Here is a 23349-nt window from a genome sequence, read left to right on the forward strand (position 1 = left end):
TTTATTAGGAACATGGGGTAATGAATCAGAAAATCTGGATACTTTGTCATCTCTATGACTGATTTGGGAAAGAGTGCCTTTCAAGTGCCACAGTTTTCTCATCTGTAAAAAAGAGGCACAAATACCTTTCTCATTGTGGCTAAGAAAGTTGATAGGGCATGAAAGACTAATAGAAATCCCAGCCTGTGAGAATTACTTTATAAATGTTACTTTTCTTCTTTTGTGGGGGGAGAGGGTTAGGCTGTGTGTGTGTGTGTACACTTTAATACTGTAATATTAACTTTGGCCTGTTTTCTCCTCAGTGAATCAAACTGATCAAATGCTTTGGCTTCATTAGGACATAGACTTCATCTTTCTTTCCCACAATTGTTAAGTGTCTCTAGTTTACATTAGAATAAAGGAGGCTTGAATGTGTTTTTAATAATGCATAATCCCCGGTGTAGTAATTACTTTGGTCCTTGAATAATTTCTTAGAGATCAAGGGAGAAGAAAAACTACCAGGCATATTACAGATACCAATCTTTTTTATTTTTTTATCAAAAACAAATATTTAGAATTTTTAATAGTCCTAACCAACTTTTGAAAATTTTACAGAAAAGATTTGCCTTTTGTAAACTGTTAAGACCCTGTAGGTTACTTTTTAGATTTTCAAAAATTGTGCTGCACAAATAAAAGATGCTAGCCAGAAACATTTTTGTCCTCGAGGTTGAAAAAGAGAAAGGATTTCTAGCTGTCCCTGAGCCCTCCTCCAGGACCCCAAGCCTGGCAAAGCAGCAGCCGTTAGAAGGTGCTCCATTGCAAGAGGAGTATCACTGGTGCTTCGCCCATGGGACACACTCCTGCCTTCTATTGCATTCCTAGCTTTCAAATCCTGTTCACTTTCCAAGACTCACTGTCCCTACTGCAAAATTCATTCTCTTGAACCTCTTCAGCTTTTATGGCCTGTAGCACTACATTACACAGGCCATCATCCACTGTTGTTCTCAGTAGTTAGGCTTTGTCTTCCAGAAGCTGATTATAAATTCTGCATTCATAGAGAATATACTCTCCTTTCACTTGTCACAGAGAGCACAAAGCATAACTGTTAAGCATCTGTACTCTAAAACAGACTGTGTGGATTCAAACCCTGGCTTCCTACCTACTAGATCTCTCCAAGTGCAAATTTCTTAACCCCCTGTAAGTCAGGAAGAGTAAAAGTACCTCATTTCATCATTGTGATTTAAACACATAAAATCCTAGGGAAGGGCCCAGTCTATCATAAGTACTACGAAATTGTTAACTTTTCTTAGAGTACAGGACCAAGTGTTTTAAGTCTCTGCATCAATGAACTTAAGATGTGGTAAACAGGCAAAGAATAGGATCAGTAGACTGTTTGGAGCCCAGTGTGTGGGAATTCAGAGGAAAATATGGTACCTGTCCTCTAAGAATTTGCAATCATTCTATTGGCCATGGAGTAAGCCAAGCATCTCCCAGGTAAGAGCTGCTTAAGACTTGTCTTTGCTCCTCTGGGCACATGATGGGCATTCAACAAATGCCTGTTTTTATGTTTGTTTATGGTTTTCTGTTTTTGTTTCATTATTGTTGTTTTATACATTATACCTTGTTCTATAGTTTTGTTTATTATTGATCTATTATTGATTTTACTGTGTTTTTTTTTTAATTAAGCAAATCATTAGCCAGGCAAAGTGGTTCTAGCCTGTCAACCTAGCTATTTGGGAGGCAGAGACCAAGAAGATCTTAGTTCAAGACCAGCCCAGGCAAAAAGTTCAGGAGACCCTCTTTCAACCAGTGGCTGGGTATAGTGATACACACCTGTTCCTCCAGCTACATGGGGAAGCACAAATGAGAGGATCACAGTCTAGACTGACCCAGACAGACATAAAGCAAGATCCTATCTCAAAAATAATGCAAAAAGGGCTGATGGAATGGCTCAAGTGCTAGAGTACCTAACTAGCAAGTGTGAGGCCATGAGTTCAATCACCACTACCTCCAAAAAAAGAAAAACATGATAACATTTTAAATGAACCATCAAATTCCTTATCCTTCCAGCTTTTTCTGGCTCCAGTTGTGCCCTTACTTTGGTTTCTGTATGGACTTACTGGCATAAATTTAGCCAGTACTGCAGTGTCAAGTTGTCCCCCTAGATGGTAGCCACAAAGAAACACATGACACTATTATAGTGTTTCCTCTCTCATTTCCCACCCCCTGACTTACCAGGTTTCCCTGCCCATGAGATATTTGTTAGAGACATAGCTTGTCAACACCCTTTCATTTCAGTTAGAGCCATGGATCCAGATAAAGAGGTTTCTGAGTTGAGTCTGAGTTGTTGCTCTCTTCTGGAAAGGTGGCTCTTCTTGATTTCCAAGGTTAAGTTTCCTACACCTCTATACTCATGTGCCTCATTCTCAGATAATGATACAGTGACTCATTTTTCTTTATCCTTCCCCTGGCACCATTCCTGATTCCCAGCCCATGCTTGACCCCTACCACCAATCAACAGACCTCTCCAGAATTACATCTTTCCTGGACCCTCAACTGCATTGCCCATCATCAACTATACTCTGCCCATCTGAAAAGACACATTTGGATCTTTTGGTGCTTGCACTTGGCAGACACTGTAACTTAACACTGAACTCTTTGGATACTAAGCTATGGCTACATGAATCTCTAATCTTGTGGCCTAGCAAGTGACTAGACTAACCAGGTCACTTCCCCTTTTTCCTGTTTTACCTCTGAATCTGAAGATATAAGGAGAGCAGGGCCCACCTTGCTGGGTCTGTTGCTAGAGTCCCAGGTGTAGAAGACTTCTGAAAGCCCAGAGCCAGATTCAATGCAATGCCCACCAAAATCCCAATGTCATCCTTTACAGAAATAGAAAAATCTCTCCTAAAATTCATATTCAAATTGATAGACTGTGACTATCAAAAGCAATCCTGAGCAAAAAAAGCAATGCTAAAGGCATCACAATACCAGAATTCAACTAATATTATAGAGTCATAGTAACAAAAACATGGTACTGGCACAAAAATAAAAGACCAAGAAATAAACCCACACAACTACAGCCATCTGAACTTTGACAAATGTGCTAAAGATATACTGGAGAAAAGACAGTAACAAATGGTGCTAGGAAAACTGGTAATCTACATGCAGAAGACAAACTAGATCCCTATCTTGCACCCTTTATAAAAATCAACTCTAAATGGATAATGCTCTTAATGTTATACCTGAAACATTGAAATTACTACAGGAAAAAAATGGGGAAAACTCTGGAAGACATAGGTGTAGGTAATTATTTTCTGAATAAGACTCCAATTGCCCAGGACATAAAAGCAAGGATTGGCAAATGGGACTGCATCAAATTAAAGTTTCTGCACATCAAAAGAAATAGTTAACAGAATCAAGAGGCAAATCACAGAATGAGAGAAAATTTTTGCTAGCTATCCAACAGATAAGGTATTTATATCCAGAATATACAGAGCTAAAAAAAAAAGAAAAAAACCTAAACAGCAAAAGAACAAATAATCTAATTAATAAATGGGCAAACTGAATAGACAGTTCTCAAAAGAAGAAATAAAAATAGCAAATAAACACATGAAGCAATGTTCAACACCATTATCCATAAAGGAAATACAAACCAAAACTACACTAAGGGAGGATCCAAGATGATGGTTAGGGCAGGTAATCAGAAATCCTAAGCTCCATAACTCCAGAAACCACCTTGAGATGTCGGAGCTACACTTGGGTAATTCTGATCCTAGCCCAGATAATAACTGCCAACACATTAAGTACACATAAAATTAAAAGATTGACCCTTAAATCAGCCTTTAATTGCACATAACAGCCACAAAAATCCCACATGGCACAGCCAGCAAGTCATGTCTGGTCCTGGGAAAGAAGCCTCCTAGTCATCTCCTTCTCTCTCTCTCTCTCCTCCTGTCTTTTCTTTTTCTCCTTCTCCCAAAAAGCAGAAGACAGAATCAATCAGAATCAAACTCTGCAATATCCTGGACCTCTAACCCATGGAAAGCCTCCTGACATGCCATTTTTTCCCTACCAGCTGGTTTCAAAGCTGCTTGTATGAGTCTCCAGAATAAACAGGGGAGTACCACACATCATGCATAACTCCCCTTCCCATTCCCTAGGAACATAATCCAGCAAAGCCACTTGGCAGACTGAACCATACCCCCCAACAAAATTGAAAAGCATAGACAGCAATCTGTAATCTAACATCAACAGCAGAAGCGGTGGAATGCTGAACATGCCCTGGAGAATGCGGATGGGGAAACGAGTCAAACTCTCAGTGAACAAACACAGGTAAAGCAACAAAGGCTGAGAGTGAGAATGGGGTAACAATTCAAACTCTCAGAGGAGCTGCTACCACCCAGCAGAGGTTGGGAGAGGCACAAAGGCTGAGAGCCGGGGGGAGGGGGGAACAACAAGCCAACATGCCAAAGTGGGGCAGGTGGTAGATCCCAGAGCTGATCTCATAGGACAGAGACATTATTCAAAACTGAACTGCCACACCTTGCTCGGGAAGGAGCTGACCAAACAGAGTTGCAATGAAGCTGCTGCCTGGTGGAAACAACAACAGCTCTGACCACCCTGCATGAACTGGCAGACATACCTCACCTGCCAATTGCAACTAACCCTGTGGACAGAAGGAACCAAATACTACTACAAGCCGGTCACCTGATGAGACCAAATACAATTCTGTACACCAATACCAGGATTGGACATCTGAGGAATAACTCCAGAACTTTTACCAAAAGTCAAACTTTTTGTTGTTCCTGTACCCAGTGTTTTTTGTTGTGTTTTGTTTTTCCTGTATTATTAACTTCAATATCACTATTTCCTTATTCCTATTCTTATCCCCTTCACTTTTTTCCTTTTCCTGTGCTAGAATCCATTGTTCTCCTTCCCAACTACTCTGTCTCTTCTCATCCACTCTTCCCTGTCTTCACCTCCCCCTCCTAACCTTCCCCAACCTGTCACCACACTAACCCTCCCTCCTACATACTCACCACCCACTTACTAGCCTACTGTACCAACTGTACAACCCCAGCCCCCTGCAATACCTGACACAAGCACCCTCTACTACAACAAAAGAAATACACCCAAACACTCATAAGGGCCACAAAACACAGCAGCCCCCATTCCTCTTCCTCCACCCACCCACCCATCCCTTTCCCCCTTTTTAGTGCCACCTTTACCAATCACCCAAATTTCTATATCTAGCCTAATAATCATTAACCCCTCCAACTCCCACTGTTTATAGATATTATCACCTAGGTATTTTCTATACAATATGTAAACAACTGGTTTGGCATTTAACCTGTGAATCTGTTATTGCTAAATTATACCTCCAGCCCAGAGACAGAAAGAGCACATCAACCTAGCAAACAACAGTCAGCCACAACACAAAAATTAAATCAAGGGAAAGAAAACAGGCAATTAAAACCACCAACTAGCCTATCAAGAACATAGTTATACAGCACTAAGCGGAGTGATAAGAAGAAGAAGAAGGGATGGAAACCACTCTCCTCAAAAAAATAATTCAAAACAGGATTCTGTGGGAAATAAAGGAAATGACCCCAACAAAACAATGATAAATGTCACTAAGGAGCCTAGTGACACCCACAAAAAAAACCCCAAAGAGGAAATCTTGGAAGAAATCACTGAGAAATTCATAAAGAACATATCAGACATGGTTATTCAGAATATACAAGCTCCACTCAAGAAATTTTAAGACACCAAAAATAAAGAACATGAGAAGACACAGAAATAAATAAATAAACTCAGAAAGAACTTCAACAAACACCAAAATGAAACACAGGACACTATAAAAAAGAGACACATGAATTAAGGTTGACAACACAAAATATAAAAGAGAAGTTGAACAAAGATATAGAAAACCTCAGAAAAAAGAATCAAACAGAAATCTTGGAAATAAAAAGTCCTTTTAGTCAAACAAAAAACACAGTGATAGGCCATTCCACTGGACTATAACAAGTAGAAGACAGAATCTCAGAGATCAAAGACAAAATAGAAATCAAAGACAAAATAGAAATTAAAGAAAAAACAGAAGAAATTTTAGCCAAACAACTCAAGAGCTATGAAAGGAATATTCAAGAACTCAGTGACTCTATCAAAAGACCAAACCTGAGAATCATGGGCATTGAAGAAGGAGAAGAGGTATAAACCAGAGGGATATGTAATACATTCAACAAAATAATAACAGAAAATTTCCCAAACCTCAAGAAAGAATTGCCCTTTCAGGTACAAGAAGCCTACAGGACACCAAACAGACTGGACCAAAATAAAACTACCCCACAACATATTATCATTAAAACAACAAGCACAGAGAACAGAGAAAGAATATCGAAGGCTGTAAGAGAAAAAAACGAATAATGTAGAAAGGTTAATCCATCAAAATGACAGATTTCTCAACAGAATACTTAAAAGCAAGAAGGACATGGAGTGAGGTATTTCAGGCACTAAATGAAAATAATTTTGGCCCTAGTACAATGTACCCAGCAAAACCATCATTGATGGAGCAATAAAAATCTTTCATGATAAACAGAAACTAAAAAAATATGACAACCAAGCCACCAGATTCTACAGGGAATTCTGCACATAGAAGATAAAAGCAAACAAAACAAGGAGAGTATGGGAAGTATCAAACCATAGGAGAAGAAAAGACAAGTATAAGAGAATAGCATTGATTCAGCTGCACACAACCAGATCCCTAAACAACTAAATGGCAGGAATTACCATATACCTATCAATATTAACACTGAACATCAATGGACTCAACTGCCCCATCAAAAGACATCCTTTGCCAAACTGGATTAAAAATGAAGACTGGACAATCTGTTGTTTGCAAAAGACCCACCTTATTGACAGAAATAAACACTGGCTCAGGGTGAAAGGCTAGAAGAAGATTCACTAAGCCAATGGCCCCCGAAAACAGGCAGCAGTAACAATACTTATATCAGATAAAGTAGACTTCAAACATACATTGGTCAAACAAGACAAAGAAGGACACTTCATACTAATAAAAGGGGCAATACATCAAAAGGAAATAATGATTATCAAACTATATGCACCAATGTCAGTGCACCCAATTTCATCAAACATACACTAAAGGACTTAAAACCACATATAGACTCCAACACAGTGGTAGTGGGAGATTTTAATACCCCTCTATCACCAATAGATTGGTCACCTGAACAAAAAATCAACACAAATCCTAGAACTAAATGACACAGATCAATTGGACCTAACTGATATCTACAGAATAATTCATCTGACAATAGTACAATATGCATTCTTCTCAGCAGCATATGGAACCTTCTCCAAAACTGATGATATCTTAGGGCACAAAGCAAGCCTCGGCAAATATAAGAAAATAGAAATAATCCCATGCATTGTATCTGATCACAATGCATAAAAGTAGAACTCAACAACAAAACAACAGCATAAAATACACAAATAATTGGAGGCTGAATAACACATTACTCAATTATCAGTGGGTTATATAAGAAATAAGAGAGGAAATAAAAAAGTTCCTTGAAGTTAATGAAAATGAAAACACAACCTACCAGAACCCATGGGACACAGCAAAGGCAGTCCTAAAAGGAAAGTTTATAGCCATGAGTGCATATATTCGAAGGACAGAAAGATCTCAAATAAATGACCTAATGCTACATCTCAAATTCCTAGAAAAACAGGAACAAGCAAAACCTAAAACAACCAGAAAGAGAAATCATTAAAACAAGGGCTGAAATTAATGCAATAAAGACTAAAATAAAAAATACAAAAAAAAAAATCAATGAAACAAAAAGCTGATTCTTTGAAAAAACAAACAAGATCTACAAGCTCCTGGCAAATCTGACTAAAATCAGGAGGGAAAAGAACCAAATTAGTAAAATCAGAAATGAAAAAGGAGAGATAACAACAAATACCAGGGATTCCAAGCAATCACCAGAGACTACTTTGAGAATCTATATTCCAATAAACTTGAAAATCTTGAAGAAATGGACAAATTTCTAGATACTTATGACCATCCAAAACTGAACCAAGAGGATATTAACTACCAAAACAGATCTATAACATATAATGAAATAGAAGCAGCAATAAAGAGTCTCCAAAAAAGAAAAGTTCAGGATCTGACTGATTTGCTGCTGAATTCTATCAGATCTTTAAAGAAGAAGTAATACCAACACTCCTTAAATTTTCCATGAAATACAAAGGGAAGGAACACTGCCTAACTCATTCTATGAAGCTAGAGTTATACTCATCCCAAAACAGCCAAACACACATCCAAAAAGAGAACTACAGGCCAATCTCCTGAAGGAAAATTGATTCAAGAATCCTCAATAAAATAATGGCAAACCAAATTCAACAACACATCAGAAAGATAATTCACCACAACCAAGTCAGCTGCATCCCAGGGATGCAGAGTTGGTTCAAATGCATAAATCAATAAATGAAATGCAGCATACTATAGAAGCAAAGACAAAAACTACTTGATCATCTCAATAGATGCAGAAAAAGCCTTTGATAAGATTCAAAATCATTTCATGATAAAAGCTCTAAGAAAACTAGGAATAGAAGAAATGTACCTCAACATTATAAAGGCTATATATGACAAGCCTATAGCCAACATCATAGTTAATGGGGAAAAACTGAAACCATTTCTCCTAAAGTCAGGAATGAGAAAAGGATGCCCACTCTTCCCACTTCTATTCAACATAGTACTGGAATTTCTAGCCAGAGCCATAAGGCCAGAAGAAGAAATAAAAGGAAAACAAATAGGTAAAGAAATAGTCAAAGTATCCTTACTTGTAACAAACATGATCCTGTACCTCAAAGACTCAAAAAACTTCATCCAAAAACTCCTAGATACCATAAACAGCTTCAGCATTATTGCAGGATACAAAATCAACTTACAAAAATCAGTAGCCTTTCTATACACCAACAAATTAAAAAGCTTCTGCACAACAAAAGAAATGGTCTCTAAATTAAAGAGACTACCCACAAAATGGGAGAAAATCTTTGCTATCTATACATCAGACAAGAGACTGACAACCAGAACATACAGGGAACTCAAAAAACTAAACTTCCCCCAAATTAATGACCCAAAAAGAAATAGGCAACTGAACTAAACAGAACTTTTTCAAAGGAAGAAGTCCAAATGGCCAAAAAACACACAAAAAAAATGCTCATTCCTGGCCATAAAGGAAATTCAAATCAAAACCACACTAAGATTCCACCTCACCCCTGTTAGAATAGCAATCATCAAGAACACCACCAACAGCAAATGTTAGTGAGGATGTGGGGGAAAAGGAACCCTCATACACTGCTTGTGGGAATGTAAGCTAATGCAACCACTTTGGAAAACAATATGGAGGCTTCTTTAAAAATTAATCATAGGTCTGCCATATGATCCAACAATCCCATTCCTAGGGATATACCCAAAGGAATGTGACTCAGGTTACTCCAGAGGCACCTGTACACCCATGTTTATTGCAGCACTATTCACAATAGCCAAGCTATGTAAACAGCTAATATGCTCCAATACTGATGAATGGATTAAGAAAATGTGGTATTTATACACAATGAAATTTTACTCAGCCACAAAGAAGGATAAAATTCTGTCATTCACAGGTAAATGGATAGAACTGGAGAACATCATCGTAAGTGAAGTTAGCCAGGCTCAGAAGGCCAAAAATAGCAAGTTCTCCCTCATATGTAGATTATAGGCCTAAAACAAATGCAGTAATATTATTGGACCTGGGTCACATAATAAGGGGAGAACACACATGGGAGGAACAGAGAAAGGGAAGAAAACCTAAAACTTGAATGTGGCTGATGTGCTCACTGTAGAGGAGCAAATATAGTAATCTGAAACTGGCAGAGGCCACTATGGAAAGAGAACTAGGAAGTAGTGAAAAGGTCTAGTAGAGATAAACCAATGTGGGTTGCAATACACATGTGCATGGAAGCAATGCTAGGAATCTCTCTGTATAGCTATCTTTATCTCAAACTAGCAAAAAATGCTATCCTTCTTATTATCTCTTATGTTTTCTCTTCAACAGCATCAGAGAACAAGAGGGCAGAACAGGTTCTGCCTGGAAGGAGGTAGGGGGAAGTGGCCCAACCAATGTATACACATGTGAGTAAATGTAAAAACAGGAATTACAAGATGGCGGCTAGGAGGAAGCAGAAAGCGTGCCTCCTATAGTGAAATCTTGGAGAGATGCTGGAGACACACCTTGCAGGCAAAACCACCAGGAAGAGGCAAAACTTTGACCCCTCCACACCTCCAGCCTGTGCAGAGAATCTCCACTTCATGCTAAATGGGGAAACCAGAAGGGCCCCCAGGCCGCCAGTCACCCACACCCAGACGGCTTGGGAAGACGCGGACAAGGTGAGCTAAGCAGTACGTGGTACTTCCACAGACAACCCTGGGCAAGAACAGCATAGCCCCTTGGACAGACCAACTCCAACCCAGGGAAAAAAGAGAAACTGAGTAATAAGCAATAAGAACAATAAAGACACGTTGCAAAGAGGATGGGGCACACTGAATGCTGAAGAGCAGGGAAGGGGAATCCTTCCCGGAACTGTAAATAAACAAGCCAGGCCTAACTGGAGAGGCTCCGACAGGAGTGGGGGCAACACCCAGCAACCAGGAGTGGGAAAGTTTGTGAGAGTGGCGGAGGGAGGAAAACTCCACAGGAGAGGGGGGAAGACCCACTTCCCACGTGAGCTGTAAACAAACACTGTAAACAAACATGCTGGCCTGAGAAAGCGGGTGCAGTGTCACCTCCCCCAGTGTGCTTGGAAAGGGGAAAGCTTGTAGCAGAGGCTCGCACACAGGAGAACTCTGAGTAAACAAAACCTGCAGGACCAGGTGAGTGCTAAGCTCACCCCAGAGATCTGCATAAATAAAACCTCCAGCAACAGCAGGCTGACAGCAGTGGGCAGGCAAGCCACAGATGCAGACAGCCATTCACAGACCTGTCTCCAGACTTTTTTTTCTCTCTCCCTACCTTTGATGAGAAAACAACCAAACTACACCTGCATGCTGAAAAACTTACTGAAACTGTATTGCATTTGAACTTGGGACACTTTGTGGGTTTTTGTGTGTGTGCAGTTTTGATCTACTGTTTACGTCCCCTTTGATGAGACAACTACAGAACAACATCTGAGGCACCACCTCCAGGATTGGAGGCTGAGACAGACAACAAAATTATTAAGACTGAAACTTCATTTCATTTAAACTTGGAGGGTTTTTTTATTTTCTATTTTTCATTTTGTTTTATTTTATTTTATTTACATATATTTTTTCTTTCATTTACTTATTTTTTCTTTTTATTCTTATCTTTATTCTTTTTATTTTTTATTTTCAATCCTCTCTATGTCTCTCTAATGCCTTTTCAGCTTATGGTTGATTAGTACACTGTCTCTGTTTATATCTTTGAAACTTTTTTGTTTGTTTGTTTGTTTTTTTTCTTTCTACTTGATTATTTGTCTTTTCCTTTTCCTTTAACTTCTTTGCTTTCCATCCCCTCTCACCCTTCCATTCTAAATATCAATAGTGCTATTATTATAAGACAGAAAAAACTTAATTGCACACGGTACAGGGAAAATAACAACACCAAGGGCAATGATGGGAAGACAGAAAAAACAGGGAAACCAGTTTCCCCACAGCAAAAATTTAGTACAGGAACCAGAGGGAAATGAAGAAAACAGATACTCAGATCCAGACTCCAACAAAATGAAGATAAACTATGCCAAAGAACCCAATGAAGCTCACAAGAATAATTTAAAAGAAGACATACTACAGGTACTCAATGAGAATTTTATAGAGATGATACTGTATAGGGTCAACAAAAATGTACAGGAGACACTCAAGAAATTCCAAGACAACAAAAATAGAGAATTTGAAAAAGCAAAAGAAGAAATAAAGGAAACCATAGAAGCACTGTATAAACACCAAAGTGAAACAGAGAACACGATTTTTAAAGAGATAAATGAACTCAGAACAAAAATAGACAACATTAAAGAGGAAACCACCCAGGACATGGAAAACCTCAGAAAAAAGAATGAAACAGAACTGCAAAACAAAACAGAAGGCCAATCCAGCAGAATAGAACAAACAGAAGACAGAATCTCAGAACTTGAAGATAAAATGGTAATTAAAGGAAAAACCAAAGAACTATTAATTAAACAACTCAATGCCTGTGAAAAGAAAATGCAAGAACTCACCGACTCCATCAAAAGACCAAACTTGAGAATCATGGGTATTGAAGAAGGAGAAGAGGTGCAAGCAAAGGGAATGCATAATATATTCAACAAAATAATAACAGAAAAGTTCCCAAATCTAGAGAAAGATATTCCCATACAGATGCAAGAGGCCTCCAGGACACCAAACAGACCAGACATATCATCATTAAAACAACAAGTTCAGAAACCAGGGAAAGAATATTGAAGGCTGTAAGAGAGAAAAAACAAATAACATACAAAGGTAAACTCATCAAAATCACAGCAGACTTCTCAACAGAAACATTAAAAGCAAGAAGAGCATGGGGTGAGATCTTCTGGGCACTGAATGAAAATAACTTCAACCCCAGGATACTCTACCCAGCAAAACTATCATTCAAAATAGATGGAGCAATAAAAGTCTTCCACGATGAGCAGAAACTAAAACAATATGTGACCACAAAGCCACCATTACAAAAGATTCTTCAAGGGATTCTGCACACAGAAAGTGAAACCCAACTTAACCATGAAAAGACAGGCAGCACCAAACCACGGGAAAAGAAAAAGCAAGAAAGTAGAGAGTAACATGAACTTAGGTACACACAATCAAATCATTAAACAACTAAGACAACTAAATGACAGGAATCACCACATACCTATCAGTACTAACGCTTAATGTTAACAGACTTAATTCACCCATCAAAAGGCACCGCTTGATGAAATGGATTAAAAAGGAAGATCCAACAATTTGTTGCTTACAGGAGACCCATCTCACTGACAGAAATAAGCATAGGCTTAGGATGAAAGGCTGGAAGAAGTTTTACCAAGCCAATGGCCCCCGAAAACAGGCAGGAGTAGCAATACTTATCTCTGACAAAGTAGACTTCAAACCTACATTGATCAAACAAGATAAAGAAGGACATTCCATACTAATAAAAGGGGAAATAGACCAAAAGGAAATATTATCAACTTGTATGCACCCAATATCAACGCACCCAATTTCATCAAACATACCCTGAAAGACCTAAAAGCATATATTAACTCCAGCGCAGTGGTTGTGGGAGACTTTAACACCTCATCACTAATAGATAGGTCATCCAAACCAAAAATCAATGAAGAAATCCAAGATCTAAAATATACAATACATCAAATAGACCTACTTGATGTCTACAGAACATTTCATCCAACTTCTACACAATATACATTCTTTTCAGCAACCCATGGAACCTTCTCCAAAATAGATCATATCCTAGGGCACAAAGCAAGCCTCAGCAAATACAAGAAAATAGAAATTATACCATGCATACTATCTGATCACAATGCAGTAAAACTAGAATGCAACAACAAAAGTAAAGACAAAAAACATGCAAACATCTGGAAACTAAATAACTCATTAATGAACAATGGGTCATTGATGAAATAAAAGAGGAAATTAAAAAGTTCCTGGAAGTCAATGAAAATGAACACACAACCTACCGGAACCTATGGAACACAACAAACGCAGTCCTGAGAGGAAAGTTTATAGCCATGAGTGCATATATCAAAAAGACTGAAAGTTCCCAAATCAATGACCTAATGATACATCTCAAACTCCTAGAAAAACAAGAACAAGCAAATCCCAAAACAAATAGGAGAGAAATAATAAAAATAAGAGCTGAAATCTACAAAATAGAAACCAAAAAAACCATACAAAGAATTAATGAGACAAAAAGTTGGTTCTTTGAAAAAATAAACAAGATCAATAGACCCCTGGCAAACCTGACTAAAATGAGGAGAGAAAAAACCCAAATTAGAAGAATCAGGAATGCTAAAGGGGAGATAGCAACAAACACCATGGAAGTCCAGGAAATCATCAAAGATTACTTCAAGAACCTATATTCAAATAAATTTGAAAATCTTAAAGAAATGGACAGATATCTAGATACATATAATCATCGAAAACTGAGCCAAGAGGAATTCAACAATACATCAAAAAGATTATTCACCACGACCAAGTAGGCCTCATCCCAGGGATGCAGGGGTGGTTCAACATACGAAAATCAATAAATGTAATAAACCACATTAACAGAAGCAAAGACAAAAACCACTTGATCATCTCAATAGATGCAGAAAAAAGCCTTTGATAAGATCCAACACCATTTCATGATAAAAGCTCTAAGAAAACTATGAATAGAAGGAAAGTACCTCAACATGATAAAAACTATATATGACAAACTTACAGCCAGCATTATACTTAATGGAAAAAAACTGAAACCATTCCCTCTAAGATCAGGAACCAGACAAGGATGCCCACTATCTCCACTCCTATTCAACATAGTACTGGAATTCCTAGCCAGAGCAATGAGGCAAGAAGAAGGAATACAAATAGGTAAAGAAACTCTCAAAATATCCCTATTTGCAGATGACATGATCCTATACCTTAAAGACCCAAAAAACTCTACTCAGAAGCTTCTAGACACTATCAATAGCTAAAGCAAGGTAGCAGGGTATAAAATCAACATAGAAAAATCATCAGCATTTCTATACACTAATAATGAACAAACTGAAAAATAATGTATGAAAACAATTCCATTTACAATAGCCTCAAAAATAATCAAATACCTAGGTGTAAACCTAACAAAAGATGTGAATGACCTCTACAAGGAAAACTATAAACTTCTGAAGAAAGAGATTGAGGAAGACTATAGAAAGAGGAGAGATCTCCCATGCTCATGGTTTGGTAGAATCAACATAGTAAAAATGTCTATACTCCCAAAAGTAATCTACATGTTTAATGCAATTCCCATCAAAATTCCAATGACATTCATTAAAAAGATTGAAAAATCTCCTGTTAAATTTATATGGAAACACAAGAGGCCACGAATAGCCAAGGCAATAATCAGTCAAAAGAACAATGCTGGAGGTATCATGATACCTGACTTCAAACTATATTACAAAGCAATAATGATAAAAACAGCATGGTACTGGCACAAAAACAGACATGAAGACCAGTGGAACAGAATAGAGGTCCCAGACATGAAGCCACACAACTAAAACCAACTTGTCTTTCACAAAGGCACTAAAAATATACGATGGAGAAATTGCAGCCTCTTCAACAAAAACTGCTGGGAAAACTGGTTAGCAGTCTGCAAAAAACTGAAACTAGATCCATGTATATCACCCTGTACCAAGATTAACTCAAAATGGATCAAGGAACTTAATATCAGACCACAAACTCTAAAGTTGATATAGGAAAGAGTAGGAAATACTCTGGAGTTAGTAGGTATAGGTAAGAACTTCCTCAACAGAACTCCAGCAGCCCAGCAACTAAGAGATAGAATAGACAAATGGGACCTCATAAAACTAAAAAGCTTCTGTTCATCAAAAGAAATGGTCTCTAAACTGAAGAGAACACCCACAGAGTGGGAGAAAATATTTGCCAGCTACACATCAGACAAAGGACTGATAACCAGAATATACAGGGAACTTAAAAAACTAAATTCTCCCAAAACTAATGAACCAATAAAGAAATGGGCAAGTGAACTAAACAGAACTTTCTCAAAAGAAGAAATTCAAATGGCCAAAAAACACATGAAAAAATGCTCACCATCTCTAGCAATAAAGGAAATGCAAATTAAAACCATGCTAAGATTCCACCTCACCCCTGTTAGAATAGCCATCATTAGCAACACCACCAACAACAGGTGTTGGCGAGGATGCAGGGAAAAAGGAACCCTCTTACACTGTTGGTGGGAATGTAAACTAGTACAACCACTCTGGTAAAAAAATTGGAGGCTACTTAAAAAGCTAAACATTGATCTACCATTTGATCCAGCAATACCACTCTTGGGGATATACCCAAAAGACTGTGACACAGGTTACTCCAGAGGCACCTGCACACCCATGTTTATTGCAACACTATTCACAATAGCCAAGTTATGGAAACAGCCAAGATGTTCTACTACTGATGAATGGATCAAGAAAATGTGGTATCTATACACAATGGAATTTTATGCAGCCACGAAGAAGAACGAAATGTTATCATTTGCTGGTAAATGGATGGAATTGGAGAACATCATTCTGAGTGAGGTTAGCCTGGCCCAAAAGACCAAAAATCATATGTTCTCCCTCATATGCAGACATTAGATCAAGGGCAAACACAACAAGGGGATTGGACTTTGAGCACATGATAAAAGCGAGAGCACACAAGGGAGGGGTGAGACACCTAAAAAATTAGCTAACATTTGTTGCCCTTAACACAGAGAAACTAAAGCAGATACCATAAAAGCAACTGAGGCCAATAGGAAAAGGGGACCAGGAACTAGAGAAAAGGTTAGATCAAAAAGAATTAACCTAGAAGGTAACACACACACACAGGAAATTAATGTGAATCAACTCCCTGTATAGCTATCCTTATCTCAACCAGCAAAAACACTTGTTCCTTCCTATTATTGCTTATACTCGCTCTTCAACAAAATTAGGGATAAGGGCAAAATAGCGTCTGCCGGGTATCGAGGGTGTGGGGGGCGAGAGGGAGGGGGCGGAGTGGGTTCTAAGGGAGGGGGTGGGGGCAGGGGGGAGAAATGACCCAAGTATTGTATGCACATATGAATAAAACAATAAAAAAATGTAAAAACAATAATATAAAATAACTACACTAAGATTCCATCTCACCCCAGTCAGACTGACAATCATCAATGAAACAAACAGCAAATGGTAGCATGGATGCAGAGGAAAAAGAGAACCATCATACACTGCTGGTGGAAATATAAAGTAGTGCAATCAGTATGGAAATCAGTATGGATTTCTTAAAAAACTAAAAACAGACCTACCTTCTGACCCCTCCATTCCACTCTTGGACATATATCCAAAGAAGTGTAAATCAATGTACAAGAAAGAGAGATACCTGCATACCCATGTTTATTGCATCTCTGTTCACAAAGCGCTAAACTGTGGAATCAGATGAGGTGCTCTACAACCAATGAATGTACAAAGAAAATATTATATATATATACATATATATAGTATATATGCCATTGAATATTACTCATCATGAATAAAAATGAAATTATATCATTTTCATGGATAAAACTTGAGATCATTATGCTGAGCAAGCTCAGCTAAGCACAAAAGGACAAATATTGCATGTTCTCACTCACTTGTGGATCTATACCTAAGATAGTGATACTAATGATGATCATGGTAGTGGTGGAGCCGATGGTGATAATGGGACATGAATGTATTTGGGGGACTGTTGGGAGAGTCCACGGGAGGGAGAGGAAAAAGGAAGAAATACTCAGGGGTGAAAGGGGTGGAAGGGATGGAAGGGCACTACACATATACACATGAAGACTGCAGCACGAAACCCACCAAACACTGTTTGAAAAGGGAGAGAGGGAGTAGAAATGCAATGTAGGGGTAAACATACTCAAGGTACACTTTACACATGTATGGAATTATCACAATGAAATCACCTCATATTATTAACGTATGTTAACTCAAAAATAAAATAATTTTTAAAACACAGGTACACTTAAAATACTGTATAATATTACATTTAATTGTGTGTATAAGAAGCATAAAACAAATGAATTTTGTATATAGGCTTGGGTCCTACTCCCAAGATGCCTCATTTTGTATATTCAGAAATTGCCAAATTATAAAAAATCAAAAATCAAAACTTCTGGGAGCAAGAATTTTGGATAAGGGATGCTGAATCTATATATGGTCCTTCAGCAAGGTTGTAGCGATTCAAAATGCCACTGGAGTACATGTGAGTCCCAGAATTAGAAGGCTTATAGGAATTAGAGTTAAATCATTTACCCAAAGATGGAATTCAAAGTAATTTTTGACCTGCCACTTTTTGTGACACGTTTCCTTGGGTTCTAGCACATTGCTGTCATTATAGTTAAAACAGCTTGAAATGGGAATACAAGGTTTTAAATGTGGGCAACAAATTCAGTGTTTCTATTAATCATTCCTATTTTTAAATGTTAACATCTCATATCATATTATAAACTCATGAAATGGAGTTTCAATATTCAGGGACTTTCTCAAACTACCAAGAAGGAAATTCTACTTAGAAAATTGCCTATAGCTCAATGCAATAGACCTTCTGGTATCTTTCAAACCCATCTGTTTTGTTGATGGACAGTGCTGGGCTCAGAAACCAGATGTGTTTTCTAAAGAAGTTGCTATTCCTAAAGAGGACAGAATGCCTGCCACATGACAAAAGGCAGGAATTTGCTTGTTTATATTAGTTGTTCAATGTGGAACAAATCAGCGATATGTCTCTTCTTAAAAATACTTTGGTGGGCTATAGCTTTTTTCTATTTACAAATCTTTGCTAACATAATTACAAGATTGCTTTCCTTAAATCTTAGCCTGCTGTTAGCTAGCCTACAGCTCATACAGCAGATCCTAGAATCCTGTCTGCTGTAATGGGATTTTTCACAAGTACAGCCCTAATAGCAAACAAAAGTAGCTTCTCTTTTCTGCTTTCAAATAAAACAGCTCAAAGACAGAAGGAATGACTGAGGTAGCAAGTATCTGACAGTAAATACTGTGAAGTGTCAGCCATAAGAGGAACAATAAGCAGGTTGTTTGCTTCAAACAGTAATTCAACAAACATTTATTGAGTCCTAATCATAGACCAAGAACTGTGCCAGATAATAGGACTACAATATGATGGTGGGTAGCAAACATGAACAGAACTTATAGTGGTGACTTGTTTGGAGGGTTTTTTTTTTTTAACACTTGTTTTGATTACATCAAGTTTATAAAGAACTTTATCAATTTAGCTCTGATTTCCTTGTGGCGCCAAATATAATATCCTGAAAGCTGAACATCCTCAGTGTTTACCTCTGTGGTAAACACCTCTCTCTCTTGCTGCCTAAGTGCTTAAAGGTATCATACACGTCCTACCAGTTCAAGTAGAACATACAGAGCTTCAAAACGTCTCCTCCGTTGTGTTGGGGTACAGCTCAGTGATAAAGTGCTCGTTTAGCATGTTCAAGGCCCTGGGTTTGATCTCTAGCATTGCAAACTTTTTTTAAAATTTCCTTTCCAGGACTCCAGGATATATGCATCAGATGACAGCTCCATGTGTGTTGCTGCGCCCTGAACACCTTCTAGCAGGACAAGACACAGAGGAGGAAGACAGTGATGTTGAGGATCCTGACCTGTGTAGACCTGACCTAATGTGCACATTGTGGCTTAGTTTTTAATTAAAAAGTAAAAAGTGATGAAATAAAATTGACTTTAAAAACTTATAAAGAATTGGCTTAAAGAAAAATATTTTGTACAGCTATACAGTGTGTTTGTGTTTAGTGCCAAGTGCTACAAGTGTCAAAAGTTGTTAAATGAAAAAAAGTTTGTAAAGTTTAATAGTTACAGTAAGCTAAGGTTAATTTGTTATTGAATGAGGAAAAGATTTTTTTTATAATTGTGGTGCAGCCTAGGTGCACGGTGCTGATAAAGTTTGTACAGTGCACTGTCATGGCTGAGACCTTACACTCACTTCCCCTCTCACTCCCTGACTCACCCAAAGCCACTTCCAGTCCTACATTCTCCATTCATGGTAGGCCCTATACAGGTGCACCACTTTTTATCTTTTGGGAGAGGATATTGTTTTTTGGCCCTGGTGGAATGTAACTCAGACACTTGCACATGCTAGGCAAGCACTCAACCACTGAGCTACATCCCCATCCCACGATTTTTACTATACCTTTTCTCTGCTTAGAAATGTTTGGATAAACAAAAACCTATTTCTATGTTCCAACTGCCTCCTGTAGTCAATACAGTAAAATGCTATACAGGTTTGTAGCCTAGAAGTAATGGGCTGAAATAACCGAGGTATGCATTAGGTTCTAATATCTAGGTTTGTGAAGATGCACTCTAAGATGCTTATTCAATGACAAAATCATCTCCGGACATATTTCTCAGAACATATCCCCATCCTTAAGTGATACATCACTGTATAATTAGGAGAAATCTTTCATTCACTTAAATTCAGGCCACTTCATTTTGGTATGTACTTTAAAAACAAACCTCATTAAACCTCTCTCTCAATCAAAACCAATCCATACAAAAATAAAATCTGAAGAGTTTCAGGAGCCTCCTGATCCCTTTTTCTCTCTTTCAGCCAATCATGATGTCTAGAAATCCACTATTAAAGAGTTACTGTTTGGTGCCTTATTTCTATTAATATCTTCTGTTAAGTTGTAAATGATAACATGAAGAGTAACTTCCCATCCACTCACTCATTCTTTTGTCGATTTATTCTCACTCATTTATCCATTCAAATATTCAGCAAATGATTTAGGTAAACATTTTATAAACCAAGCACTGGAGAGTTCAGAGTAAATTAAGAATAGAAGCGTTCATGGCACTGTCCTTGCTGCCAGGTGAAGCATAACAGCTCATATTGTTAATGAAGGCAGCAGAGATTCAGTAGTTTTAATGAGTATCAGCATTTATTAATTTCAGGTTGGAGTCACACAGCTCTCTGGCCACATCAGCATGTATGATCTCTAAGCTGACACAGTTCACTTCAGTTGCACAGAAAAGAGCTGCCTCAAACGTTAAGTTCCCCATCTTATCCTCAGAAAGTTATGTGGTATATGTGACATATACTAGGAGGTAATAACCCATATATCTATAGATTCCAGATTTGTTTACCTCAAGCAATGCTATACAAACAGGAACATCCTAAAAGCCATCCAGTTGTTGTGGGGACTCCCATTAACATGTTTACAGAGAGATTACAAAGAACTCCCACAGGAAGAGAATTGAGTACAAACCTACGGTTTTTACCAATTAACTTCCCAAACGTGAGACAGGCTCTAGAAGGGAAAGAGGAGGTCACCAGAGAGCTATAGGGAGGACTTAATGATTTAAGTTTAGCATTAGCCTTGATAATCAAATCAAGTCCATAGTATATTTGCATGGAAGTTAAGGGAAAGAACAGTGTACTGTCGTACTTCATAGATGTTTTGCTAACCGTTCTCCAAGGCTAAACCTCTAAGTGAAAAGCGTCCCCTTCCGTAGCTTAAAACAAGCACTACTGCCAGGGATGCTGCTGCTCCACTGGCTGTGTTTATTGAGTGGTCACTGTGTGCCAGACCCTGTGCTGAGCAACAGCAAGTGAAATCTCACTGGGTTCTCACAGGTCTGTGAGATGGGTACCATCACTCGTATCACTTACAAGCCGAGACAGAAAAGTTATAGATACCAGTCAAATGAAGAAGCCAGGGTTCTACCCAGCCAAACTAATTCAAAGTATGGAAGCTCTATCACCACCCTCTCCCAGTCAGGGCACAGGACGATAGTATGAGACGGCTCAGAAGTTCAGGAGACCTCACCTGAGAATCCAGAAGCTTCAGGAGAGAATCCTCCTCAAGGAGTAAGTTCCCATTCTAGACCCTTCTGTGATGGAACAGTATCCTACTTCCTGGAAGAAACTCAGGTCTATGTGGGCCCAGAACAGAGGAGGTTTAGGAAGGTCTCAGGTCACATGTTTGCTCTGTGATAACCAGGAAACTTTATTAACCTAAAATCCCCAGAAGTCTTTCATAACTTCCTCTGTTTGTGTGTCTCTTAGTTACAAATTCATCAAGCAATATCATAGTTTCTCAATGTGAAGGAACAGACATCCTGGGGCAAATGTTTGGACAAACATTCAGTGTGAGTTTTTGTTCTCTAGTGGAAATAAAGTGTTGTGAAGGCCGCATGGTACAAATAAGTCATGTTTTAGGTCACTTCCTGAATTCAGAGCCCTGGCAATTGAATAAACTCATGTAACATTACAAAAAGCCCTTCTGGAATTGTTCTCAAGTTTTAAAGAACAGTATAACTAATGCTTCTTTTAAGTGAATGATAATACTCTCCCAAGGTTAATAAGCCAAAGAATTTAATCACATAAATTTTATAATTGAATTTATATTTTTTGTTCTATGGCAATAAAGGTAATTTTAAAAAACCATCTTCAAAAAGCAATTGGATATGTGCAACCAAGACAAAGACCATTTTGAGGCAACACACATCTGTGGCTACTGAATGCCTGTTTTGAATCACATTCAAATTGCCTGAAGAACATTTGGCAAATGGAAAATTTTAACTTGGTTTAAGCTTTTCCATGGACAATTTAGGTTTTGTACTGTTATTGTTATATCTATGCTTCTGCATTCAAATCTTTTCAACCAGCATGGAAAAGAGAAAAACATTGTGTTAAAGGCTTTTTAATGACATAGTAACTCCTCTTGACAAACAGTGGATCTGTTCCATTATCTTATCTGCCAAAAAAGAAATATCTTCCAGGAGAATAATATGTGCTTAATCATGAAAGCCTTCAGCTTTGAAAGCTTCAAATGATAGAATCAGCAACAGAAACAAGTACTCTATATCCCCAAATTAGATGTGTTCTTTTGATTATCGTGCAGTAACATCTGTGGTAATAATACTTTTTGGAAACCACTGCTGATGTTCTAAAGAGCTTTACCAAGTTTGCCTGGTTTATCATGTAAAAAAAAAAAATCAGTGACATAAAAGCATGGCATTGTCCATCCCCTTGCCATTTACCCTTTAGCTTTGCTGCCCCACAAGAAGCTCTGAACACTCCTCTGAGTTATGATTTAGAGTACAACAGTCCACTAATTTCTGTACAAACATCCCTGTCTCTGTGAGTTTTGTATCTGTGGATTCACCAACTACAGATTGGAAATATTTGGGGGAAAAACTGCATGTGCATTGAACTTTTCCCCTTGTCATTATTCCCTAAGCAAAACAGTGTAATGACTGTTTGCATAGCATCTATATTATCCTAAATGTTACAAGTAAAATAGAGATGATTTACAGTGTACAGGAGAATGTGTATACATTATATGCAAATATCATACCATTTTATATATATAAGAGGGTGGAGCATCTGTAGACTTTGGTGTCCTCAGAGGTGTTAGAGCCAATTTCCCGTGGATACCAAGAAGCAACTGTGTTCTCCATGGTAATAACCATCCTCCATCCTCCCATTTTTGTTAAAGCTAGTGAGGTCCAGTTAAAGTCATCATTGCTTCTGTTGTCCTGAGGATTGCATCATTAAAATCAAAA

General features: G+C 38.0%; 1 long non-coding RNA gene across 2 annotated transcripts in view; it reads right to left on the minus strand.

The window, feature by feature from the left end:
• Positions 1-21754, minus strand: part of LOC141421667 (uncharacterized) — a 198545-nt gene extending 176791 nt beyond the window's left edge. For both annotated transcript variants that reach the window (XR_012446338.1, XR_012446339.1), the window contains exon 1: positions 21609-21754. This is a non-coding gene — a long non-coding RNA (uncharacterized lncRNA). The remainder of the gene's footprint in view (positions 1-21608) is intronic.
• Between the last annotated feature and the right edge of the window lie 1595 nt (positions 21755-23349).

The sequence above is a fragment of the Castor canadensis genome, chromosome 3 (assembly GCF_047511655.1).
Source record: "Castor canadensis chromosome 3, mCasCan1.hap1v2, whole genome shotgun sequence".
Lineage (NCBI taxonomy): Eukaryota > Metazoa > Chordata > Mammalia > Rodentia > Castoridae > Castor > Castor canadensis.